Raw genomic sequence first — 23,821 nt, forward strand, 5'->3', positions numbered from 1 at the left:
TAACATGTGGCTACTGGGTAAGTACCAAGCACTGAAAATGAGTGATATGCGTCATTGAAATGTCTGAATGCCCCCCAATAGTAACAATTGTACAATAAGAAACATGGCCCAACAGACACTGCATGTATGAACGTATAGATCATGTTCTGTGAAAGTCAAAGAGTGAAATGTTAACAAATGCCATTTTTTCCCTCCTCAGGCGACGCTGGGTATGCACTCTCTCCACATCTCCTCACCCCTTACAGGCGTGCTAACACTGTACCTCAGCGTAGGTACAATAGGGCACACATACGTACTCGAGCCATCATCGAGCGCACTTTTGGTCTGTTAAAGTCGCGATTCAGATGTCTCGACCGTACAGGGGGTGTGCTTCTGTACTCCCCAGTAGTTGTGTGCAAGATCATACTAGCCTGTTGTGTTTTGCACGACATTGCTCTAATGCATGGCTTACACATGCCTCTCGAACCTCGACTAGCTCTGAATGTGGGAGACCGGGCTATTGCACATGACCGACGTCAGGGCATGCAAGTCTGTGATCAGCTCGTTGCCACGTATTTCGCATGAGCAACCTGTAGTGTCACGAACAACATGTGGTTTGCAGTCTGTTGTCAATGATGAAATGTGGACAGACACAACAGTGTCCATAAATCCCACCCTGAGACGACTTTGGAAACCACACTAACTGCATGCAAATCACAGCTGCTGACAGAAGTCAAAAGGTGGATTGTGCCTCAGGTCATGTGCCCATGTCAGCGATCAGCGTAGTGGACATCCCTTAAACAAATTATTCACGCTGATGACAAACAATACTTGTCCTGAGAGACATACCTGGACCTCATAAGGATGGGTCACCAAATCACAAAAGGTTGCATACTCAGGCCTATGACCACTACAGAATTGACTCCCCCACAAATGATGGGCCCAGAATGTGAGTGATGATGTCATGGGAGAATCATGCACCATGGTTCAGATTTACAATAAGAGTTGCATCTCTGCATATCAGCAGGGATGCCCCAGTAATTGTGCCTCACAGCAGACATCCCTTGCGCCATCATGGCTGTGCCATATTTACAAAGTTGTGTGCTGTGGGCTAAGTATAGACAGAAGCGTGAAGCATATGCTGTCATAAAGGTGAAGCACCACTGGAGTTGGGTCGCAAGCGCAACGCAGCTCCAGCAAGGCAAGCGGCGAGCCGATGCCTAACATGCTGCATCAATTCTTAGGCCTCCTACAAGCAGGCGCAGGGTTGTGACGCAGCATGGCCATGAAAATGACTGAGTGTAATTTTGTACATTTCACGCTGCCACTGTTCGGAGGCGTTTGTGTGCTGGAACGCCCCCCCCCCCCCGTACAGGAACGCACAACTGCGGTGCAGGGCCTTACAATATGACACATTTCACAGATGCGTCACGTTGAAGATACCCCACAGCATGGAGTTGGCGTAGCGCTGCTGCGCCACTAAAGTTACGCTACTGTGGTGCAATTGGGGCACACAGGGCTCGTATAGCTGCCCCCATATGTATCTGACATATCCACACTTCTCCACACCAATGTTACATAACACTTCATTCAACTCTGATACTGAGTACTCAATATGAACTACATGTCCCATAATGCAAAGTATGAGAATAGGAAAGTGGGATGGATGTTGTCAGCCCCCTACCCCCTGTCAGTGCATAAATGACATGAAATGATCTGTTCCCCCTTTTGATACATAGTCATGAATCACACCTGCATTGCCATTTCACTTTCCCCTACATCAGAACAACAGGATGGCAGTGGATTTGTTTACTGAATGTGGATGGCCCAGGATGAATACAAAATGGCTGCAAAATACTTCCTGTGATGTATTTCCTGTCTCCCACTACCTGTATAACATTTCCTGTATGATATAATGTGTTCCAGGTCATTTTCGGAAGTTATAGCGCAAACTCGTAATTTCCGGTGTCGCATCGTAATGCGCATGCGTGTAAACGACGCCCCGGAACCGGAAACTACGAATTCGGGCCGTAAATTAGGAAAATAAACTAGAACACATCATTTCATAGAGGCAAGGTAATACACGAAGTGGGAGACAGGAAATACATCACAGGAAGTAGTTGGCAGCCATTTTGTGGTCATTCTGAGTCATCCTCTATCACTGATCAGATCCTCAGGCATCCTGCTGCTCTCATCTGACCTATTTCCCCATAATGGCTGAGGAATATGAGGAGAGAGCCTCCCCTTTCTCAGATAGGGAATTGGACATCTTGGTGGAGGGGGTGCTGGAGAAATTCCCTCAGCTATATGGGGACCCTGAGCACCAGCTGAGCACTGCAGCCCAGGGCAGGCTATGGGCCAACATTGCCGAGCGCTGCAGTGCAGTGGGAGTGGCCACCAGGAGGGCTATGGCTTGCCGCAAGCGCTGGGAGGACCTGAAGCGGTGGGCCCGTCACAAGGCTACGGAGCTGGCTGGCCTGTCCTCCCAGCACCATGTACATCGTCCTCGCCTCTCACCACTGTACAGGAGGGTCCTGCGAGCAGCTTGGCCGACGCTCCATGCTCAGCTGGAGGAGCACGAGCAGCATGGACCTAATAAGTGCATCATATGCAATATGAGTCTGGGAGTATGATGTGAGTGAAACAGTTCTGTACCATTATGTGTCCCATGCCTCCATTAGCCAATTCCATGTCCAAGAGGCACACTGTGGCATATGGACTATACAGGCCTGAGTGCATTTTGGGAGTTGTAGTTTTCTCATGACAACTGGGTAAATGAGCCACACTCATGCATCCATATTGAATTCTGCTCTGCCAGCACGACTACAATTGAACCAAGTCAATCATAACGGATGTGTGCATTGGATGAGCGATGGTACAGAGACTGTCCAGTCTGCACATGGCAGGCCATAGGGGATTGGATGTTGTGATTAGCATTGCACCTGTAGCATTGTGTTCCAATTGAGACAGATCATCATGTGCCTTGAAGTCAAGACAGATTTTGAGATCCTTGCATCACTCACAAGTTTTCATAGGTTTACAAGGTGTGTCCACTGACAGACGTCTCACCCTCAGTGGCCTGTATGACATTTTACATGTACAGGTACCTGTCACAACCGCCCACTACTGTTCAGCGGTGTACTGCACTACCTTGTAAGTCAAGTAAGCCACTATGTGGCACTGGATTGTCCGAAGATGTGTGGGGACATCAAAAGGCTAGACACACAATGTAGCTAGAGGAGTACTCCAGACCCTACGTGGATGTGTGACCCACATTTGTCTTGTTCCATACAATGCTACAAAGCAGATGACACTTGTCCAGACGTTAAATAGCTGCAAATCCATATCAATGGCCAATATCTATTATATCTGGACTCTTCATGTTCTCCTCTGGTGGACTTGTAGTTGAACTGGCATATGCAGCAGTGACACGACACACAGATCACAACAATGCCAAGGTTGAGGTTTGGATAATGCAGTTGCACAAGCCACAATAATACACATGAGATGTCCATGTCAAACTCAAATCAGTATATGACAGTGTGCATACATGTAATGTAAGTGCATGGACAGAATGGGGGTTGGGAGCACACTGCCTCACAGTCCCAGCACGGTTTGTCCCTTTGCATCCTGGTAAATGCAGTACACAGTTCAAACTTACTTTGGAATAATCTGGAGTCATACACCAAATTTGCTGCTGACTTTGCTGTATATCTCTAGACACGTGTTCCTGGAATGAGCGCTTCATCAGTAGAGAGCTGCAGTTTCAGAGAGCAAAGTAAATCATCTGGGTTTGCTGTGTGCCTGTGAGTGTTAATGTGACCTGAGAGGAACTTGGCAGCATTCCCAGCAAACACAGATGATTCAGGAGTTAGTTAGTACTGTAAACAGCATTTACCCGGATGCAAAGGGGCAAACTGTGCTGGGACTGTGAGGCAGTGTGCTCCCAACCACCATTAAGTCCATAAGGACTGATGGGCAGATCAACAAGGCACTTGCACCTCTTTGCACCGCCATTAGGTCACTTTAGTGATGCAGGGTCGGAGCACACAAAGCGCCATGCTGCTGGATTATTACAATGTGACGCATACGGTGCAGGATCGCATCCTAAAAGTGGCTGAGTGAAACTACAATATTTCACTCAGTCACTATTAAGGCCAAGCGGAGTCAAATCTACGCACCTGCTTGAAGCAGGTGTAAGGATTGCCGCAGCATGTTAGCGATCGTGCACCCCCGAGACTTGCTGGAGGCGGGTTCGCACTTGCCACGCCACTCCAGCAAAGCCCGGCTATTCCACCGGGGATGCATCATACATCTGCCAACCCAAGCGCCACGGTGTGCCGCTTTGTACATGCGGTCCATCAGGGGTGATGCACGGGTGGGCTGATGCGTTGCAACTCATCAGACACACCTCTGCTGATTAGCGGAGATGCGCCAGAAGTTGTAAATCGGCCCCTGATAACTGTACAGTGTGAGCAGAGGCAAACAAATTTGGACCTAGGCTATTCTATTTATGTGTAGCGTCATGCATGGAACAACCACAACATCAGGATTTTGCTTACACTTCTGCAGGCACGGTTGATGAGACAGGAGATCCGCAGGAACAAGTCCGGAGAAGGAGACCATCAGTTCGGCGGCGGCTAAACCCTCTTTCCACCAGCGATGAAGGAGAGGAGGAGGAGGAGGAGGAGGAGGGGCCCTCAACATCTGCAGGCCAGGGGGTTTCACCCACCCAGGATGAAGAAGAACACGACACAGGTACTATGTCCCGGGTGTAGGCTGTGGACATTGAAGGGGGGGTGAAGGACCAGACACCTCGGACCATGATATGGGGGATAGCCACTCACCCACACATACATCACCAGTGGGTCACGTAGAGGTGTCCCCGGGGCAGGCCAACGTTCAATCTGGGCCTGTCATCTGCCCCTCCCTACCTCTAGAGTCCCCCATGCCATCGGGGGCTCCAGCTCAATCCCCTGATACCTGTCCCCCTCCTTGTAGCCGCCAAGCCGAACCCATCCGCTCCGGACCTGAGGCACCACATCCCTTCTGTGTCCCCCCCAGTGCCGGTGCTGTTCCTCCTGTGGCTGTGCCAGGGGACTTGAGTTGGATGGTCGAGGGTCAACCTGACATGTCCGCTCGCATCTTGCTACAGGTGTGTCTTGAGATACACTTGATGCAAGCGCACCTAGTCCGATCTATGGACAACCTCGGCACCAAGTCCAGTCCCTGAACACGGACCTAGTCTGATCCATGGACAACCTCGGCACCCAAGTCCAGTCCCTGAACACAGCCATTATGTCTTTCATCTCCCAAGTGCCTTCCCATACCACCGTCATTGTGTCCCCCTGTCCGCTGCCCCACACTGTTTCCCCCCATACTCCTCGTGTGTCACGTTCCCGTGTGGTGCCTGTTCCTGCATCAGCCAGCCGTGTGGATGTGTCCGACCCTGAGGATATAGACATTGTGGTCCTGGAGGATGACCAGAAAGACACTTGACTGTTGGACTGAGACATTGTTTTGGACGAAGATTTCTTTTTCCCCTTGTGAATAGACTGGTTCCCATGACGCTACCTGAAGTATTAAATTTGTTTTGCCCCACCCAAATCCAAGTTCCCTTCTCCTTCTGCATTAAGATCATCATTTGTTTTCCTTTCTCCCTTCCAAACGGACGGTTTGTTTACATAAATAACTTTGCAGAATTATACTTTGTCTGACTATTTTGACTTCATTTTGAATGTCTATTCCCAAATATACACACATATTTAGTAAGTCATATGCTAGGCACATTACAACGTGTTGCTATGATGTGTTACACTTGTACCTGTGGAGACAACAAAGAGGTGACTGGGCTGTTCCTAAAAGAATTAAGGGAAGAAAAGGGGGGGGGGGAAAGTGACGGTCACAAGGGTTACCTGCTACTTACTCTCACTTCAGCCTGGGTCTACAACTAAGGCGGTGTATTTCTAAAAGTGCAATGGACAATGGCCAATTGTTCGTTTTGAGCAATGGGCAATGGGAAGTTGCTTGCCATTGTATAACTATACAACACTATAGGCTGGTTGCGATCAGGGGTACCATACATCCTGGGATACGAACCCACATCTCACTCAGTGTTTACTATGCCAACTATGGATCCACACCCCATAGGAGTTAGTATCTGCACGCCGAGTTGCTACCCGCAGTGGAGCAAGACCAATATCCACATATACTGGACATCACCAGGTCCACTTGATAAAATGGGGCACATACATAACAATCTACCATAAGAACCACTTCTTATGTGTCACTGATCCTCATTGACTTCCCTCCCCAGCCCAAATACATTGGCTTCATGCCCGATGCCAGGTCCGCCGGGTACTGTTGACACCCCTTTATCCTAACCCTTAGGTGAGTGAAATACACACCTTTCTAAGATTATTGTGATGTATTTTAATGGATACTGCTATATTGTGTTTTTAACCTGATTTTAATCACATACTAGTCACCTTCTTCACTAGTATGTCACCTAAGCACAGTGTGTTCACAGCCATGCACAGTGTTTTCACGGTCACTACAGTATCACTTGTTGCTACTTACCTGCCATAATGCTCTCTTTTGTCTCCCATTACTTTAGGTAGGAACAGTGTCAGACAGGTAGTACAACTAATGTGTCTTGTTTAAACTGATACTTATGATTAGATCACGTTTAAGTAGATTGTAGGTTTTATATAGGTCCTGAAGAATCGCAGTTAATAAACTAGATGCGAGAAACATGTCGACCACACTTTTTGCACTTTTAGCCCTGGTTCACTCTGGGAAACTATAGTTCCCACGAGTACCGGCTATCCTTGATTTTACTTGTGGCAGGGGACCACCAGAATAAAATTGTTTCCGGTACCTTGAGCCACATTTTACCCTCACCCACACGATCTACTCTTTTCTGGCCCCTCACCCGCACTTCACCATAAGGCAGTTGGATAAAAGATCTCCGGTAAAGAGCCCCTCTTTGAGGTGAGCCCGTTGGGCATTGCACCGACCTGCCCAACGAGGAGCATTGCCGATGATGAAGCATGACACTCGCAAGGGTGTGTGAGGCCATTATATCCAACAAATTGGATACCCAGGGGTGGTTGTCCACTTGAGCACCAGCCCCTCCCTTGTGACCGTCACTTTCCCCCCCCCTTCTCTTCCCTTAATTCTTTTAGGAACAGCCCAGTCACCTCTTTGTTGTCTCCACCTTTGGGGCTAAGACTGTGGTTGGACCTTCCATTCCTTTCCCTGTGAATGGTAATACCAGCCCTACTGGATCGCAACTGATCCCATCCTTTCCCCTACTTGTTGCTACATTCTCTGCACGGCTAACCACCGTGGGGATTCACTCTTGGTGGGTAAGATTAGTTCATTCCCCCAAAACATATAGTCCTCAACCATTCTGTTGAGAGACCGACGGACCCTGTTTACTTTTATCAGGGCTCGCTTTCTCCTTCTAGTTCTTCTTCTTTCCCCCCCTTTCTCCTATGTCTACACCTTCATCTCACCTCTCTATCCCTTCTCCACCACAAGATGGAAGGTCAAGGATTGAGTTTCGGTGCTGATGATGCAGCAGCTATCCATAGATTACCCTCCATCCTTGGCCTCGTAACAGAAACAGCCACTGGGAGCAACTCAGCGGACTGGAAATCACTCTCTGACATGAAGAGAGAATGGGTCAGGATTACCCTACATGGAGCGCTCATGGCTGAGTACTTCAAGGCCAAAATAGCACCGAATGGCCTTATCGTGAAAAACTTCCCGAGGATATTCTGGGAGGATGGCCAATTCAAGATCGAAAGGTCACTAATCTCTTGGAAGTGCACACACGATCTTCTAATCTTGCTGGTCAACACAGCCAAGCGATTAGCAGACGAACTGCTTACTAAAATCCAGGCAGCGGAAAATGCACTGAAAAGCACCGGGCAGAATACCGGCTTTAAAACTAAGTTGACTGAACTGAACAAAGAAATTTTTGAGCACAAAGAATTTCTGATGAAACAAAAAGTAGCCAAGCTACAGAAAGATATCGATCGTTTCTCTAAGGAAAAGGTCTACCCATATTTGAAGGATGACTACGTCCCCCCCGGGACAGGTTACCTCTCTGACTCCAGTGCCAACTCCTCTAGGAGAGGATCAAACAGTGATAGCAACTCAAGTAATGAGGACTGGCAACCACAACCTCGGAGGGGAAAGAGAGGAGGGAGACGTGGACAACAATTTTACCCTCAACCACTTTTCCAGGGCCCACCTGTTTGGCAATACCCCCAATTTCCACACCCGATGCCGCCTTACGCGCCACAGTATCCACCGCAATTTGCCCCCCATGGCACCAACCAGCAGCCGTTTTTAGACAGAGGTTGGGGCAGAGGGCGCGGGCGCAAGTGAGGAAACGGGCCAGACAAGAGGGTGCAATGGGAGGACACCCAGGGCCAAGGGATGGACACCAGGAGCAAGACAGCACGAAAATAAGCCTGGTAGTGAATCTTTCTTCACGCCAACTTACTGTTGATGAAGAAAAGTGCTCCAAAAGGGACTTGGGTTCGTCCCCACACCCCAAATTGACCATTTCCAACAATGTTGTGAAATCCAGAAATTCTTCCGCAAGATTAGATTGCGAGCCTTCTTTGATGGCAGGCCACAAGAGACCCCTACTGACTCTGGTCTTCATAATCCTTCGACCTTTACCCCCCACAGTGGATTGGTCCCCAATGAAATTCTTACGTACGAACAGGCTGTACTCAAAGATATTGGGTATATGAGACCAAGTAAGAAACATCAGAACCTCTCGAACCCTGAAAGACAGATGCTAGACTCCTTAGCTAATGACCGGACCATCACCATAAAACAGGCAGGGTGGAGCCACAGTCCTGATGGATACTGTAGACTATGAAACTGAATGTCTAAGGCAACTAGGGGACAGGCGTTACTACACCCCAATCCCTTCCAATCCCACCGAGCGCTTGACAACGACGATTACTGGGTTGGTCCACTCTGCCGAATGTCAGGAGTGGATCTCAAAAAAGGAGGCTGATTTCCTATCTAAAAGGGAACCCAAAGTGCCTTAGTTCTACATCCTCCCGAAAATACATAAGGGGACCACCCCTGTCCCAGGACGCCTTCAGGCATTGACTCTGTCCTTGAGCCCCTTTCACAGTTTTGTGACCACTTTTTACAACCCCTGGTCAAACAAATACCTTCATACATTCAGGACACCACTGATGTCCTTCGCCTGCTAGACAACTTAGAGGAAGATATCCAGGTTGACTTCCTCATCACCCTAGATGTAGAGGCCCTCTACACCAACATTCCCCAGAGGGCCACACTCGGGGTGATTGAGAGAATCCTGAGTGCGGAGGAATGGAGCTCTCCCACACCACCTACCTTTATCATGGAATGTGCGACCCTTGCTCTTACTGAAAACTATTTTGAGTTCAAAGGGCAGCATTATCATCAGACCCAGGGTACTTCCATGGGCAGTACTTTTGCCCCTTCGGTGGCCTGTCTATATATGGCAGACTTCGAAGAAAGATACATTAATGGACCTGCAAACCCCTACCATCCCAACATCAAGCTGTGGAAAAGGTTCATTGATGATATCCTGGTACTTTGGAGGGGGACGGAAGACTTGTACAAAGAATTCTTCAATTGGCTTAACACGCAGAATGAATTCTTGCATTTCTCCATCACAGCATCTGCTTCCAAGATTGCTTTCTTGGATCTCACGATAAGACTAGAAAGGGGTACAATCGATACCACCATGTACCGCAAGCCAACAGACCGTAACAGCTTGCTTCATTTTACCAGTCACCATCCGAAGGCCTTGAGGTTAAACATGCCCTTCGGACAATTCTTGCGAGTCAGGCGTAATTGCTCTAATCTATCAGACTACAGAACCGAGTCCTCACTTCTGTCCAGAAACCTGATGGACAGAGGATACCCCTCCAGAGAGGTTACCAGGGCACGTAAACATGCACAGAACAACCACAGGGGTGCCCTTCTTGAATACAATAGTAGGGCCACACAGGACACAGATCTCCTTACTTGTGTAACCACCTTCTCGCCAGCATCTACTGAACTGAAAAAGATAATTAAGCGACATTGGCAAATTCTTAATACAGGCGAACTCAATCTCACAACACCTAGATTTGCCTTCAAGAGGTCCAGAAATATAAAGGATATGTTGGTACATACTAGGCCCAAAAAGACTGAGTTAACAAAACAAACCACCCTGTGGCAACTACCACCTGTACAGGGCCATTACCAATGCGGTTCTTGCAGTGTGTGCCCCTTCACCAGTACCTATAAAACCATCCTCCTGATGGACACTTTTCGTTGGGAAATACGGGGCCACACCAACTGCAATACCCCGAACTGCATCTACCTACTGATATGCCCGTGCGGGCTTAAATATGTGGGCATGACCTCCCGTCCTGTGAAAGTCTGCATCTCCGAGCATAGGAGTAATTTCCGCTGCAAGAAGACTAACACTAAAATGTGCAGGCATTTTCAAGAACTGAACCACTCAGCTGACTCAATATCTTGGTTAATTCTTGAGGCCTCCCCAGACAAATCAAAACACAATCTATTCCTAAAGGAACAAAGATGGATACATCGTTTGTCTAACGATAGCCGGGGACTGAATGAGGATATCCCCTGGAGCTCCCTGTGAACCAATCACCATAACCACTGACATGATTAAATGAGCGACATGTGCCTAATCTTGTTCCCTTTCACTGGTTAACCACTAGGCTTTTGGGTCAACTACAACCCCACTATATTCCACAGAATTGAAGTACTTTGCCTTCAGTGACATATTGGGCAACGGCCCAATGATGTGACAGACCCCAATTAATCGGGCATTGGGTAATTGGGTCAAATACAACCCCACCATATTCTACTAAATTACAGTACTCTGCCTGCAGCTATTTACTGGGCAACGGATCCATGATGTGACAGACCCCGCCTAATTCAATATAATCAACTCCCCCTTATGTTAACTTGATACACACTGACTGATCTACCATTATTGGTTCCTTCAAGGTAAAATTATACCACTCCATCATGGCCGCCACTTTCGACTACACCGATCACATGACCCGGTGTGATTACAACTTCCTGCCTTCACGTAACCCGGCTTCCTACTTAATCCTGAAGCACACGACCGGGTTCTCACTATCCGGACCCGGCGCGAAGGGTAGGCGCTGTAGGCTTCGGCACAGGCATCTAGAAGTAAGTGTTACGGTTGGCGAGCCTGTGGGTGTATGAGAGAATTGTGGGAATACTGTGGGCGGAGCCCCGCTATGTCTGGCACATTCAGAACCTATTTACATTAGACTCGGGGTCCTGATTTACCATGCCTTATATTGATTTACCACGCCTTGTATTGCATTCAGGGTCCTACTTTACCGCGCATTCCGCCTCTCTCCCCTTGCACCACCCACACAACTTCCCCGACCCAAGAGGCCCAGGGGCCTCAACGAAAAAATCTCACCAAGAGACAGGCGGCGCCTTCTACAGCGCGCCACACTGACCACGGCTACTTGGCAATGTACACTATAATTTACATAAATAAACAAACCCCCGCCGGGTTTTATCAGCAAATACAATGATATTTACTGCGGTAGCGCTCAAGACTGGCCGCGTACACAAGCGGCGCACGCCGTATGTTTTAGAATTTGACATACGCTGAGCAGCACATTCCATCCCAACCACACCACGGTTACCTGCTACTTACTCTCACTTCAGCCTGGGTCTACAACTAAGGTGGTGTATTTCTAAAAGTGCAATGGACAATGGCCAATTGTTCATTTTGAGCAATGGGCAATGGGAAGTTGCTTGCCATTGTATAACTATACAACACTATAGGCTGGTTGCGATCAGGGGTACCATACATCCTGGGATACGAACCCACATCTCACTCAGTGTTTACTATGCCAACTATGGATCCACACCCCATAGGAGTTAGTATCTGCACGCCGAGTTGATTCCCGCACTGGAGCAAGACCAATATCCACATATACTGGACATCACCAGGTCCACTTGATAAAATGGGGCACATACATAACAATCTACCATAAGAACCACTTCTTATGTGTCACTGATCCTCATTGACTTCCCTCCCCAGCCCAAATACATTGGCTTCATGCCCGATGCCAGGTCCGCCGGGTACTGTTGACACCCCTTTATCCTAACCCTTGTGAAATACACACCTTTCTAAGATTATTGTGATGTATTTTAATGGATACTGCTATATTGTGTTTTTAACCTGATTTTAATCACATACTAGTCACCTTCTTCACTAGTATGTCACCTAAGCACAGTGTGTTCACAGCCACGCACAGTGTTTTCACGGTCACTACAGTATCACTTGTTGCTACTTACCTGCCATAATGCTCTCTTTTGTCTCCCATTACTTTAGGTAGGAACAGTGTCAGACAGGTAGTACAACTAATGTGTCTTGTTTAAACTGATACTTATGATTAGATCACGTTTAAGTAGATTGTAGGTTTTATATAGGTCCTGAAGAATCGCAGTTAATAAACTAGATGCGAGAAACATGTCGACCACACTTTTTGCACTTTTAGCCCTGGTTCACTCTGGGAAACTATAGTTCCCACGAGTACCGGCTATCCTTGTGGCAGGGGACCACCAGAATAAAATTGTTTCTGGTACCTTGAGCCACATTTTACCCTCACCCACACGTTCTACTCTTTTCTGGCCCCTCATCCGCACTTCACCATAAGGCAGTTGGATAAAAGATCTCCGGTAAAGAGCCCCTCTTTGTGGTGAGCCCGTTGGGCATTGCACCGCCTGCCCAACGAGGAGCATTGCCGATGATGAAGCATGACACTCGCAAGGGTGTGTGAGGCCATTATATCCAACAAATTGGATACCCAGGGGTGGTTGTCCACTTGAGCACCAGCCCCTCCCTTGTGACCGTCACTTTTTCCCCCCTTTTCTTCCCTTAATTCTTTTAGGAACAGCCCAGTCACCTCTTTGTTGTCTCCACCTTTGGGGCTAAGACTGTGTCTGGACCTTCCATTCCTTTCCCTGTGAATGGTAATACCAGCCCTACTGGATCGCAACTGATCCCATCCTTTCCCCTACTTGTTGCTACATACACTTGTACCTGTCTCACACACACACACACATGCCTACATCGTCTGAAGGGACATGGTACACAACAGGATATTACTTTAGTAGATATTTATTGTCAAAATACTCCTAAGGAGCCCAAAACAAATTGGCCATGTCAATGGCGGTTATGTTTGCGTTTCCGCAATAGTGGGGGGGAGGAACGTGGTAAGGGATGAGGTTGAGGTTGTCGCCTTCGTGTCTGTGGGTGTTGTCCAGGCTGATCAAGAGGTGCAGGTACCGATGGTGTCTGCACATTAGGTGTCTGTGGCTGGACAAGGGCTGGTTGTTCAGGTGGTTGAAGTGACTGTGCAGAGGTTGGTGGTGTTTGGGCAGGTAGTAGGGGTGGTGGGAGTGACAGTCCAGAGGTTGGTGGTGTTTGGGCAGGTAGTGGGGGTTGTGGGAGTGACAGTCCAGAGGTTTGTGGTGTTTGGCCAGGTAGAGGGGGTGGTGGGCGTGCCTGTTCAGGGTGCGGGTGTGTTTGTGTACCTTGGCTGTGGTGCTGTGCAGTTGGTGTTACAGGTGTGGGATGTGCTGTCCTACAGGCCGACATGATTGTTCCCCTCCCTGCGTTGGCCGTGAAGGTAGACTTTGGATCACTCTCACCATGCCCTCCATCATCTTCATGGCCAAGGCATGGTGTCTTGCACTCTCTTCCCTTTGGATGGATATCAGGTCTCTCATATTTCTAGACATTTCCTGCCAAGTGCTATCCATCCTATCCAAAGCTTGGCCCACCCTGTCCACCACCTGAGGGAATTGGGCCATGTCCTGCAGGGACCCAGAAATGTCAGACAGGGTAGCCCCTATGGCCCGAATGTCCTGCCTCACATCTGCCTGCTGTCGGAAGAAGTCCTGCTCCCACTGGCCACCATTGTCACGTGCAGGCCCCCTCTGCTGGTGGCTGCCAGGGATGAGATGAGCAGGTCTAACAACAGGGGGGGTGGCAGGTAGACGTCTGTGGGCAGGAGAAGGGTGCCCAGGGGATACCTGGTCCACAACAGGGATGGTACTTCCCACAGATGGTGGAGAGGATAGCAGGGATACACTGCATAGGGAAGAGTGGGTAGGGGAACCACCATGTCGGTCCCGGACGTGAGGGCTGTGAGTGAGTGATGTCTGTGAGTGGATGTGTGGGAGCCGTGGCTGGTTTGATGTATGCCGTGGTATTGATGGTTTGAGAGGAGACAGACGGGCGTTGTTTGTCAGAGGATGTGAGGCCGGGACATGAGTATTGTCATCCCCGGAGTCAATGGAAATGTACTCATCATCCTCCTCAAAGTCAACGTCCTCTTGATCTTGATCCTGCTCCTCTTGGGCATGAGTTGCAGCCGACATTGCTGCCTGGAGGATCAGGGGATTCTCCCCTCGGATTGCCCGTCGGCCAGCACTGGTTGTTGGTCTGTCAGCCTCTCCCTCAGCATCATCTGAAACACAGAGGTTGCAACTGTATTGTTGATTGACCAGGTATTACATGTGCAGCAACACCAGGGTTGTATTTACTGCACTTTGCATCAGCAGATGAGGATCATGTGATCAGGTTAGGGTACAACCACAAATGGCCGCTCACACCATAGCCCTGAGGTGTTACACGGAGATCTACATGATACTAGCAAACTCACCAGCTCCAGCCACAACTCTCTGTCCCTTTGCGTTCACTCCTGGTGTATCCTGCTGCACCTGTCTCATCATAGTTGTTGTAGACATAGCTGTAGAGGGTAGAAACAACATTCTCAACGATCTGCCTCACCAAATGACTAAGCATGGGCGGATTTTGCGAATTGGCAATCCGCGAAATTGCGTATTTATGGATTTGCAATCCGCAAAATCTGCGAACTCTCGCGAATTTGCGGATTTTTTTTTGTGTTCGCAAGAATTTCTGCCAGTTCGCGAGGATTTTGTACCAGTTCGCAAACGCGAACTTACTTTTCGGGTAGCAACGGTCGCGAACATGTTGTTTCTACATCTGGTTCATCACAGCACCCTCTGTTTCACCACTGCCACCCTCTGTTTCACCACTGCCACCCTCTGCCTCACCCATGCCACCCTCTGGCTCACCCATGCCACCCTCTAGTTCATCACTGTAGATTATGGGTGGAAAAGCACACCTGCCCTGCCTCAACTGGCATAAATGAATTAGGGGCTGATTAATGTGTTACTGAATTTGAACTTCCTGGCTGGAACCTGCTTCCTTATCTGTAATTGATTTCTCTGAGCCTGCTGTGAGGGTCAGAGCAGGGTCATAGAATAGTTGCAAGTAGGCAACTGAACTCTGGAGGGGCCCCTCAGGAAGCACTACAGGGAATGGTTACTAATGATAAGATTGAACTTTTGCACCTGCTGAGTGCTTTCAGTTTTGCAAAAATCCAAATATCCAGCAGCATCCACAAAAAGTAATCCTTCCAGGTCAAGATCCCTGGCACCTGCTTCCTTATCTGTAATTGCTTTCTGTTGCAGTGTAATTTTTTTAACAGGACCTTTGTTGTATACCTGTAGCTATTCTCTGAGCCTGCTGTGAGGGTCAGAGCAGGGTCATAGAATAGTTGCAAGTAGGCAACTGAACTCTGGAGGGGCCCTTCAGGAAGCACTACAGGGAATGGTTACTAATGATGAGTTTGAACTTTTGCACCTGCTGAGTGCTTCCAGGTCAAGATCCAAATCAAAGTGACCAGCACATGAAGAAAGCACTGAGAGGAGCCTGCTGGACAGGAACAGGAAGTTGGAGACTGTGGGGCACTTCCTTCCTCCCACCCCCCCACCCCAAAATGGACTCCTTGCAAAAAAAAAGTGCAGGCAAATGTCAACCTGAGGAGTTATTCTAATAAAAATCATAATTTTCAAGGTTTATGCTGCCTGCTGGTGGATTTCTTGTGTGAAATTGCAAATTTTGCAATCTCGCAATTGCGAGATTGTCGCTGCCCGCCGCATCTACGTTTTCGCGAGTGTTTACTCCCGCGAAATTGTATAGCATTCTTGTTGGCAAGTGCGACCAAGCAAAAAAATCCGCTTCGCACGGATTTACGAATTTTCGGTAAGTTCGCGAGAGTTCGCGGATTGCGAATTTACCGAAAATCCGCAAAATCCGCGAGCGGAACGGATTTTACGCCCATGCTTAGTCTCAATTTTTGGATGTAATGCTGGCAAAAAACGAATGCTGCATATTGGAAATGTATTTTGAAAATGAGTCAGGTTTCTACACTGTAATGTAGTGCTCATATACATGGGCTGTGCTCTGTCTCTTAAACGTTTTAGTGTGGTAAATGTGTTTTAGTAAAATGTATGGTTTTAAACTTTTTGTTCAGGATCACACTGAGTGTCTGTGTAAATGAAAGATGTATATTTGCACCTCTTTCTATAATCTCCCCTGCCTCTCCTCTCAGTCTACCTCTCTCTGCTTATACTGTCCTCTCTTTTCTGATATTTCCACTCTTTCCTTGTTTTCACTTGTCTTTCTTGATAGTGCTGTTTCTTTTCAAACTGCATACTGTGTTCTTAGTCTCTCTCTGTTGTCATGGTCTTTCCTGTCTAGTAATGTTCCCCCTTCTTTTTATACTCCCTCCTCTGCCGTCTTAATTCTGTCTGTTTTATCATGCCTCCTCTTAGCAATGCCCCACTCAATATAGATAGAGTGCTGCATACACTCTTGGGCAGATTTACAAGCACCTTGGGCCTCTTTCTTCTTGTATTGTGTCTCAATTTTTGAATGTAATGCTGGCAAAAAACTAATGCTGCATATTGGAAATGTATTATGAAAATGAGTCAGGTTTCTGCACTGTAATGTAGTGCTCATATACATGGGCTGTGTTCTGTCTCTTAAACGTTTTAGTGTGGTAAATGTGTTATAGTAAAATGTATGGTTTTAAACATTTTGTCCAAGATCACACTGAGTGTCTGTGTAAATGACAGATTTATATTTGCACCTTTTTCTATAATCTCCCCTGTCTCTCCTCTCAGTCTTCCTCTCTCTGCTTATACTGTCATCTCTTTTCTGATATTTCCACTCTTTCCTTGTTTTCACTTGTCTTTCTTGATAGTGCTGTTTCTTTTCAAACTGCATCCTGTGTTCTTAGTCTCCTTCTGTTGTCCTGATCTTTCCTGTCCCGTAATGTTCCCCCTTCTTTTTATACTCCCTCCTCTGCCCTCTTAATTCTATCTGTTTTATTATACCTCCTCTTAGCAATGCCCCACTCAATTTAGATAGAGTGCTGCATACACTCTTGGGTAGATTTACAAGCACCTTGGGCCTCTTTCTTTTTGTATTGTGTCTCAATTTTTGGATGTAATGCTGGCAAAAAACGAATGCTGCATATTGGAAATGTATTTTGAAAATGAGTCAGGTTTCTGCATTGTAATGTAGTGCTCATATACATGGGCTGTGTTCTGTCTCTTAAACATTTTAGTGTGGTAAATGTGTTTTGGTAAAATGTATGGTTTTAAACTTTTTGTCCAGGATCACACTGAGTGTCTGTGTAAATGAAAGATTTATATTCGCACCTTTTTCTGTAATCTCCCCTGTCTCTCCTATCAGTCTACCTCTCTCTGCTTATACTGTCCTCTCTTTTCTGATATTTCCACTCTTTCCTTGTTTTCACTTGTCTCTCTTGATAGTGCTGTTTCTTTTCACACTGCATCCTGTGTTCTTAGACTCCCTCTGTCGTCATGGTCTTTACTGTCCCCTAATGTTACCCCTTCTTTTTATACTCCCTCCTCTGCCCTCTTCATTCTGTCTGTTTTATCATGCCTCCTCTTAGCAATGCCCCACTCAATATAGATAGAGTGCTGCATACACTCTTGGGCAGATTTACAAGCACCTTGGGCCTCTTTCTTCTTGTATTGTGTCTTAATTTTTTAATGTAATGCTGGAAAAAAACTAATGCTGCATGTTGGAAATTTATTTTGAAAATGAGTCAGGTTTCTGCACTGTAATGTAGTGCTCATATACATGGGCTGTGTTCTGTCTCTTAAACGTTTTAGTGTGGTAAATGTGTTTTAGTAAAATGTATGGTTTTAAACATTTTGTCCAGGATCACACTGAGTGTCTGTGTAAATGACGTTGCACTTTTCCTTTCAGTCCGAAATTCAGTTCGGACATTCCTATCCTTGCTCCCTTTCTTGCCCCATATCACGAATAATAAAAGAAGAATTACGGAGTAAAAAAGAACCGTGACAGAGTTCAGTCATCTGCATCTACAAGAGAATTCCCGGAGGCGGAGTTCTACCGAGCATACACAGAGTCTAATGGAAGAAGAAAACAAGGAATACAGATAAGTGTTGTTCAGCGCTCTACTGAAAAAACAAGTGTAGATACTTTGAAGTGTGGCAATATGCAACGAGTGTTATTTGATATAGGACTGTGAGACAGACAATTAAATAAAGACATAAATATTGTTTACAGAGGAAAAAAACTAATTATCCTTACCAAAACGTTACTTAGAACCTCAGTTGAAGCCTCTATTGGATCCTAAGAGTTAAGAGAGAAATTTAGGATTAAGAATAGAGAGCAATTAAGTGATATCCATACCAGAAGAAATAAAAAGAAGAATTTTATAAGAGAGACAATTTCTAGAGATGGTAAGAGCGTTTGAAAAAAGAGAATAGTTGAATAACTAGAGAATCACAGAAAATCTAACCTATGTGTAATTGAAGGCATCTAATCTCTGGAAGTTAAGTGTCATAAAGAACAGCAAAGAAAACCAATAGAAGAGTAGGACTAGACTCAGGAAGAAATAGGTACGGGTAGACAGCATCTATAGGCAAGAGTAGAATAATAGATAGTGTAGGAACAGGGTAATTAATATTTTCTTTTGGTGCATTAGGATTGAATCAGCTTCAACCATCTAGTACAGAAAGAAGAAACAAGAGACGCAGATGAATTGATCCTGAGCAGCCTCTTCTTGTTTATTATTTTATCCATCCCCCCTTCCCCCTCTTGGAGTTCTTGTGGGTAAAGCATCCAAAGTTTACCCCAAGCATTCTAGAGGTGGAGTCGGGAAAAAGGCAACATCCAGCTCCCGTGCAAGTCGTGGTAAGAGTTCACTTTTAGTCTTTGACACTGTGTGAATAAAAGATTTATATTTGCACCTTTTTCTATAATCTCCCCTGTCTCTCTTCTCAGTCTACCTCTCTCTGCTTATACTGTCCTGTCTTTTCTGATATTTCCACTCTTTCCTTGTTTTCACTTGTCTTTCTTGATAGTGCTGTTTCTTTTCAAACTGCATCCTGTGTTCTTAGACTCCCTCTGTCGTTATGGTCTTTACTGTCCCCTAATGTTCCCCCTTCTTTTTATACTCCCTCCTCTTCCCTCCTAATTCTGTCAGTTTTATCATGCCTCCTCTTAGCAATGCCCCACTCAATATAGATAGAGTGCTACATATACTCTTGGGCAGATTTACAAGCACCTTGGGCCTCTTTCTTCTTGTATTGTGTCTCAATTTTTGGATGTAATGCTGGCAAAAAACGAATGCTGCATATTGGAAATGTATTTTGAAAATGAGTCAGGTTTCTACACTGTAATGTAGTGCTCATATACATGGGCTGTGCTCTGTCTCTTAAACGTTTTAGTGTGGTAAATGTGTTTTAGTAAAATGTATGGTTTTAAACATTTTGTTCACACTGAGTGTCTGTGTAAATGAAAGATGTATATTTGCACCTCTTTCTATAATCTCCCCTGCCTCTCCTCTCAGTCTACCTCTCTCTGCTTATACTGTCCTCTCTTTTCTGATATTTCCACTCTTTCCTTGTTTTCACTTGTCTTTCTTGATAGTGCTGTTTCTTTTCAAACTGCATCCTGTGTTCTTAGACTCCCTCTGTCGTTATGGTCTTTACTGTCCCCTAATGTTCCCCCTTCTTTTTATACTCCCTCCTCTTCCCTCCTAATTCTGTCAGTTTTATCATGCCTCCTCTTAGCAATGCCCCACTCAATATAGATAGAGTGCTACATATACTCTTGGGCAGATTTACAAGCACCTTGGGCCTCTTTCTTCTTGTATTGTGTCTCATTTAAGCATGGGCGGATTTTGCGAATTGGCAATCCGCGAAATTGCGTATTTACGGATTTGCAATCCGCAAAATACGCGAACTCTCGCGAATTTGCGGATTTTGTTTTTTTTTGTGTTCGCAAGGATTTCTGCCAGTTCGCGAGGATTTTGTACCAGTTCGCAAACGCTAACTTACTTTTCGGGTAGCAACGGTCGCGAACATGTTGTTTCTACATCTGGTTCATCACAGCACCCTCTGTTTCACCACTGCCACCCTCTGTTTCACCACTGCCACCCTCTGGCTCACCCATGCCACCCTCTGGCTCACCCATGCCACCCTCTAGTTCATCACTGTAGATTATGGGTGGAAAAGCACACCTGTCCTGCCTCAACTGGCATAAATGAATTAGGGGCTGATTAATGTGTTACTGAATTTGAACTTCCTGGCTGGAACCTGCTTCCTTATCTGTAATTGATTTCTCTGAGCCTGCTCAGGAAGCACTACATGGAATGGTTACTAATGATAAGATTATCCGCTGCCTTCGACACGGTGTCGCACGAAGTTCTTCTCGGCCGTCTGAAGGGAGTTGGAGTAGAAGGGACCGCCCTTGCGTGGCTGGGAAGCTTCCTTGAAGACAGACAACAAGGTGTCAAATTAGGCTCCTATAAATCTGTCTGCAGGAAGCTCACCAAGGGGGTGCCACAGGGCTCATGTTTAAGCCCCACGTTATTCAACGTATATGTGGCCCCCCTGGCAGAGATTATCAGATCTCATGGGTTCTCACCAATCTCTTACGCTGACGACACTCAGCTGCTTTTCCCCTTTCACACAATTACACCTGCAGTCATGCAATCTTTCCGAGACGGTATGAGAGCGGTGGCAGGTTGGATGGCCCAGAACTTCCTCCAATGCAACGTGACCAAAACTGAGGTCATGTTGTTTGGTGGGGCCACCCTGCTCTGGTCCCCGGAATGGTGGCCACCTGAGCTTGGACCTGTCCCAGCGCCTAAACAAACCATCAAAAACCTGGGGGTACGCCTAGACCAAACTCTGATCATGAAAGATCACGTCAGTCAGGTTGCGGGAACGTGCTTCCGTACAATTGGTCTTTTACGGCGTATCTTCCCTTTCCTACCAAACATCCATAGGAAGACGCTGGTTCAGGCACTAGTCCTTGGACGGGTGGACTATTGTAATAGCCTACTCATTTCCGCCAACCAGGAACAACTTCGCAGACTGCAGGTGGTACAGAACACCGCGGCAAGACTTACCCTGAATGCTCCCCCCCGTACCCCTTCCCGTCCCCTTCTCTCCCACATTCACTGGCTCCCAGTGCAACAGCGGGTTCAGTTTAAACTCTGCTGCATCATGCATAAATGTATCTACGGGTCGGGTCCCAAATATCTGAAGGATATCTTCCTTCCCTATTCTCCTGGACGCACTCTACGCTCTAGCAACACTATGTTGCTATATGTACCTAAAGTAAACAGAGCAAGACAGGGTGGCCGTGCCCCCTCCCTTAAAGGCCCAGTGCTGTGGAATTCCCTCCCCCTCCAGCTAAGACAAACTCCCAACCTTCTTAATTTCAGGAAGAAACTGAAAACGTACCTATTCATACAGGATTAATTTAGCTTCCCCTCTACCTTTTCCGATTCATAGCTTTTTGTTTTTTGTTTAACTCAACCAGAAGCCACGCGCGGAGATACCCCTTCGGGGCTGATTCACGCGCGATACAAGACTATAAATAAATAAAATAAAATAAAATAAATTGAACTTTTGCACCTGCTGAGTGCTTTCAGTTTTGCAAAAATCCAAATATCCAACAGCATCCACAAAAAGTAATCCTTCCAGGTCAAGATCCCTGGCACCTGCTTCCTTATCTGTAACTGCTTTCTGTTGCAGTGTAATTTTTTTAACAGGACCTTTGTTGTATACTTGTAACTATTCTCTGAGCCTGCTGTGAGGGTCAGAGCAGGGTCATAGAATAGTTGCAAGTAGGCAACTGAACTCTGGAGGGGCCCTTCAGGAAGCACTACAGGGAATGGTTACTAATGATGAGTTAGAACTTTTGCACCTGCTGAGTGCTTCCAGGTCAAGATCCAAATCAAAGTGACCAGCACATGAAGAAAGCACTGAGAGGAGCCTGCTGGACAGGAAGTTGGAGACTGTGGGTCACTTCCTTCCTCCCACCCCCCCCCCCAAAATGGACTCCTTGCAAAAAAAAGTGCAGGCAAATGTCAACCTGAGGAGTTATTCTAATAAAATCATAATTTTCAAGGTTTATGCTGCCTGCTGGTGGATTTCTTGTGCGAAATTGCAAATTTTGCAATCTCGCAATTGCGAGATTGTCGCTGCCCGCCGCATCTACGTTTTCGCGAGTGTTTACTCCCGCGAAATTGTATAGTATTCTAGTTGGCAAGTGCGACCAAGCAAAAAAATTTACCGAAAATCCGCAAAATCCGCGAGCGGAACGGATTTTACGCCCATGCTTACAAATGACAGACATGCATATGTGTCACTCCTGGTCTGTATTTCACTTTGTAATCAACAACTGTTGATTCCATGTAGAAGGGGATCTCGATCTTTGTAATGGCTTTGTAATCTAAGCTGTTGACACTCCTCATGCCCGATTTACCTGAGGGACAGGTGCGCTACAGTTTCACAGCTGCAGCCAGGATGTCATGCATCCCCCGGGATGGTGTCCGCTGCAGTGGTCTCATCCTGTCAGCACCTGTGATGAGAAATACGGTGCACAGACATAATATCGACTCCAAAATATCGTTTGGACAGAATATCGAGTTTTAAATATCGTTTGGACAAAATATCGACAGGACAGAATATCGACAGCCAAAATATCGTTTTTAAGGTAAGTGAAGTAATATCGACTGTAAATAATATAGAAAGTGAAAATATCCAAGTATATAATCTAGATAGTAAAAAATATCGTTTTTTAAATAATATTTAATTATTTATAGTGTTTTTATGTTATAATATGTGTGAAAAGTGTCATTTTATGTTATAATTATTTTTAATTAATGATTTTTTTTAATTATTGTGTCATTTTATTCTGTAGCGGGTTGTGGGTTTATAGGGGAATAGGGTGGGAAGTAATTTAATTATAATTAATTAAATATGTAAATTTATTAATTGGTAGTAATAATTAATTAATTGGTAATTAAATAATATATGTTAATTATTTAAAATTTAATTGGTAATTAATTTAATGTAATTGATTAATTGCTAATTATGTAAATTAAAATAATGTATTTCCTGTAGCGGGTTGTGGGTTTATAGGGGAATAGGGCGGGAAGTAATTTAATTATAATTAATTAAATATGTAAATGTATTAATTGGTAGTAATATTTAATTAATTGTTAATTAAAAAATATTTGTTAATTAATTATAATGTAATTGGTAATTAATTTAATTTAATTCATTAATTGCTAATTATGTTAAATTAAAAGGGTATTTTTAGGGTTCAGGGTCAGTTTTTAGTTTTTGAGTAAAGGGGTATTTTTAGGGTTCAGGGTCAGTTTTTAGTTTTTGGGTAAAGGGGTATTTTTAGGGTTCAGGGTCAGTTTTTAGTTTTTGGGTAAAGGGGTATTTTTAGGGTTCAGGGTCAGTTTTGGGTTTTTGGGTAAAGGGGTATTTTTAGGGTTCAGGGTCAGTTTTTAGTTTTTGGGTAAAGGGGTATTTTTAGGGTTCAGGGTCAGTT

Source organism: Lissotriton helveticus, chromosome 3_1, assembly GCF_964261635.1.
Source record: "Lissotriton helveticus chromosome 3_1, aLisHel1.1, whole genome shotgun sequence".
Classification (NCBI taxonomy): Eukaryota; Metazoa; Chordata; class Amphibia; order Caudata; family Salamandridae; genus Lissotriton; species Lissotriton helveticus.